Source organism: Prionailurus viverrinus, chromosome C2 (assembly GCF_022837055.1).
Source record: "Prionailurus viverrinus isolate Anna chromosome C2, UM_Priviv_1.0, whole genome shotgun sequence".
Classification (NCBI taxonomy): domain Eukaryota; kingdom Metazoa; phylum Chordata; class Mammalia; order Carnivora; family Felidae; genus Prionailurus; species Prionailurus viverrinus.
Window position 1 is genome coordinate 40281938 of NC_062569.1, and position 4429 is coordinate 40286366.

At 37.3% G+C, this 4429-nt stretch overlaps 1 non-coding gene across 1 annotated transcript; it reads right to left on the minus strand.

Moving 5' to 3' along the window:
• Window positions 1-3636: 3636 nt before the first annotated feature.
• Window positions 3637-3742, minus strand: LOC125175829 (U6 spliceosomal RNA). Its single transcript, XR_007156004.1, has one exon. It is a non-coding gene; the product is annotated as a U6 spliceosomal RNA (small nuclear RNA).
• Between the last annotated feature and the right edge of the window lie 687 nt (window positions 3743-4429).

A 4429-nucleotide genomic window follows, 5' to 3' on the forward strand; every position in this document is an offset into this window, starting at 1 on the left:
CAAACAAAACAACAATAACAACAAAAAGGACTAGAGAAATTTAAAGCCTCTGACACAATAATCACAAACATTAAACACAGTCCAGTTCCTACCCAGATTGGTATAGATCTACAAAATCATTTACCTCAGTTCCTGTTACATGATTAAGCACATCTTCCTTTAAAGAAAAAATTAAAAGGCATGTCAAAAGGCAAAAACAAATAAATAACAAAACAAAAGCTTTAAAAACAAACAACAACATAGAAACAGTCGGAAGAGACAAAGAACCACATTCTGATACAACAAAGATAAAACTTATAAGAAAGAGAACTTAATATGATTAATAAAATTAAGAGCTCTAATGGGAAAAGGAGGCAATATAAAATAACAGGTGGAAAAGATAGACTGCGTGAAAGTACTGAAGAATGATAGAAACTCTAAGAAGGAATCAAAAGGAAATGCTTTTATCAAGAACACTATAACAGAAATGAGGAATGCCTTTAATGATCCCATCAATAACTGGCTTATGGCTGATGAAAGAATGAATCATTAAACTTGAAGGAAAATCAATTATAACTTCCATTGAAAAGAAAAGAATAAAGAAAAAAAATGAAAAGACCCTTCAAGAATGCTAGGAAATTTCAAATCATGTAACATATGCGTTATTGGAATACCAGAAGGAGAAAAAAAAAAAAGAATGAAGCAGAGGCAATATTTGCAGTAATTATAATCAAAATCAAGAAATTTACAAATGAAGGACAAACATTAAGCCACAGATCTAGGAAGTTCTGAGAACACCAGACAGAACAAATACTAAAATAATCCCATAATAAGGGGTATTATATTAAAATTGCAGGACGAAGAGCAAGGAAATCTTGAAAGAAGGTGAGAAACAACCCAACTTAAAAAAAATGGGGAAAAGATCTAAACAAACAACTTGTCAAAAAAGATATACAGATGGCAAATAAGCATTTTAAAGGTGCTCTACATTATTTGTCATCAATACGCTTCAAATTAAAACAATAGGATACCACTGTGCATCTCTTAGAAAGGCTAAAATAAAAACTGACAACACTAAGTGCTGTTGAAGGTGTAGAACAAAGGAATTCTCACTCATTGCTTATAAGAATGCAAAACGGAGTATCTGTTTTAGAAAACAGTTTGGCTGTTTCCTACAAAGCTAAACATAGTCATGCCGTATGACCCAGCAATCATGCCCTTAGCCATTTACTGAACTGATTTGAAAAACGTGTTCACACAAAAACCTGCATGTGAATGTTGTATAACAGCTTTATTGATAGTCACCCACAACTTGGAGCAACCAAATTGTCCCTTAAAATGTGAACAGATACAATTCTGGCTTCTCTATTCTATTCCATTGGGCTATGTGTCTGTTTTTGTGCCAATACCCTACTGTCTTGATGATTACAGCTTTGTAGTAGAGGTTAAAGTCTGGGATTGTGTTGCCTACTGCTTTGGTTTTCTTTTTCAATGTTACTTTGGCTTTTTGGGGTCTTTTGTGGTTCCATACAAATTTTAGGATTGTTTGTTCTAGCTTTGAGAAGCATGCCAGTGCAATTTTGATCAGGATTGCATTGAAATGTGCACATTGCTTCGGGTAGTATTGACATTTTAACAATATTTATTCTTCCAGTCTGTGAGCATGGAAGGTTTTTCCATTTCTTTGCGTCTTCTTCAATTTCCTTATGGAAAGAGACTAAATGTCCATCAAATGATGAATGGATAAAGATGTGGTTTATATATAGAATGGAATACTACTTGTCAATGAGAAAAAATGAAATACTGCCATTTGCAGCAATGTGGATGGAACTGGAGGGTATTATGCTAAGTGAAATAAGTCAGAGAAAGACCAATATCATATGTTTTCACTTATATGTGGAACTTGAGAAACATTAATAGAAGACCATGGGGTAAGGAAAGGGGAAAAAATAGTTACAAACAGAGGGAGGGAGGCAAACCATAAGAGACTCTTAAATACAGAGAACAAACAGGGTTGATTTTGGGGGGTGGAGAAGGGAAAATGGGTGATGGGCATCAAGGAATGCGCTTGCTGGGATGAGCACTGGGTTTTGTATATAAGCGATGAATCACGGCAATCTACCTCCCAAACCAAGAGCACACTGTGTACCCTATATGTTAGCCAACTTGACAATAAATTATATTTAAAAAATTACAAAAATAGTGCTTCCATAGGTATTTAAAAAAATAAGTGAATAGGTAAACAGTGGTTCATCCATGCAATGGAATATTCATCAATAAGAAAAATGCACTCTCAAGCCACAACAAGACATAGATGAACCTTAGTTACATATTGCTAAGTGAAAAGAAGTCAATCTGGAAAGGCTATGTACTATATGATTCCAATCATATGACATTGGAAAATGCATCCCCCTAAGGTGAGACAAGAAGACTAGAGTGGGCTACAGTGTGAAGAATATCCTTTCTCCGTGTGGCATAAGCTCCAGTAAAAAGTCTTTCATGGAAACTAAGCCTTTGTATGGAGAAGTATCAGTTTATTTCACAATGATTAGTCCTCACCTTTCCCTGTCGGAGCCACTCTGTGATCTTTCTCAGATCTCCCCCATGAGAACCTCATGGGGTTCCTGAAGGTAAAACTCAGGAAATGTGGTTCCCTTTCTAAGACTTTGTCCCTCCGAAAAAAAAGTGTCCCTTTCAGAGCGCCTGGGTGGTTTAGTCGGTTGAGAGTCCAACTCTTGATTTCAGTTCGGGCCATGGTCCCAGGGTCATGGGATCAAGCCCTGCATCAGGCTCGGAGCCTGCTTAAGATTCTGTCTCTCTCTTCCTCTGCTCCTCTTCCCTGCCCTCTCTCCCTCTCTAAAATAAAATTAAATTAACAAATGTAAAGTTCTCCTTTCACTAGTCTACACGCACCTCCAGAAATTCAAAATGATTAATTACGTGTTCTCACCCATGGCTCCGTTCCGTGTCTCCAGATCTTGCTGTGGCTCCTCTGGATGTGTCTATCTCTTTGGACTTGGGGATTGCAGTTGGCTTCACAATCCAAGTGCCACAATAGCTTCAAGAAAAGTGAAGGTTCAGGTTTTTGTTGTTGTAAGAACAGCAATCGCAACTTTCAAACTCTTTTCAGGTCAGAGCTGAAAACAAAAACTAATCACTATGATTTTTTAAAGTATACAATGCTACATTCAAGAGGAAACAAGAAGATGCCATTTTTAGGGAAGTTGTTTCACACATTAGTTTTGTCTTCTTTCATTTTCTTGCTCATATGATATAATGGAGGCTCCAGAAAGTCCAAAAGATAGTAAGGTAGTATGAGAACTTGCTGCTAAAATTTCAGTGAGTTAGGAGAGATTTGTATTATTTGAATCTTTATGAATAATTATGAAAGCAGTGCCCATCTGAATATTTGTATTCATGAAAACCAATACTGTGCAACAACTATTTATTGTTCTAATTCAGATGATTGTGAACAGATAGGTAATAAGCTTGCTCACACATAATGATCACGTCAATATGACAGTGAGAAAAGCAGTATCAACTCCTTTGACTTTGCTGTAATGCAAAGCAGTTAACATTGTATTGAAAGGTCGAAATGCTTTTCTATCTTCATTATTTTTTTCTTTTTTAATCGCAAAGCTTCCCAACATTGGTTAAGAAAACATGGGATGCTTCACAAATTTGCACTCCATCCTTGCACAGGGTCAAGCTAATCTTCTCTGTATCGTTCTAGTGTTACTATATGTGCTGCTGAAGTGAGTGCAGGTGGACATGCTTTTAAAAAAGTTTTTTGCTTTGCTTTTTTATTTTTATTTTTAAAAAAAAATTTTTAACGTTTATTTATTTTTTAGACAGAGGGAGACAGAGCATGAACAGGGGAGGAACAGAGAGAGAGGGAGACACAGAATCTGAAACAGGCTCCAGGCTCTGAGCTGTCAGCACAGAGCCCGACGTGGGGCTTGAACTCACAGACTGCGAGATCATGACCTGAGCCAAAGTCGGATGCCCAACCGACCAAGCCACCCAGGCACCCCTAGCTTTGCTTTTTTAAATAAAGAAGAGCAGATACTCCTGGAAATTATTAACCACCTGGTGGCCTTGGAAACTGCGGTTATTTCCTTAATACTTCAAAAAGCCTGCCAAATAAAAATTTAAAAAGCAATGGCTAAAATCATAGTTCTCAAATTGTGTCATAAGAAGCCCCAAGAGGGGCACCTGGGTGGCTCAGTCGGTTAAGTGTCAGACTTCAGCTCAGGTCATGATCTCGTTATTTGTGAGTTCAAGCCCCATGTCCGACTTTGGGCTGACAACTTGGAGCCTAGAGTCAGCTTCAGATTCTTTGTTTCCTTGTCTCTCTGCCCCTCCCCCAGCGCTCGCTCGCACTCTCTCTAAGATAAATAAACATTAAAAAATTTTTCTTTGAAAAGCCCCAAGATACTATAATGAACTC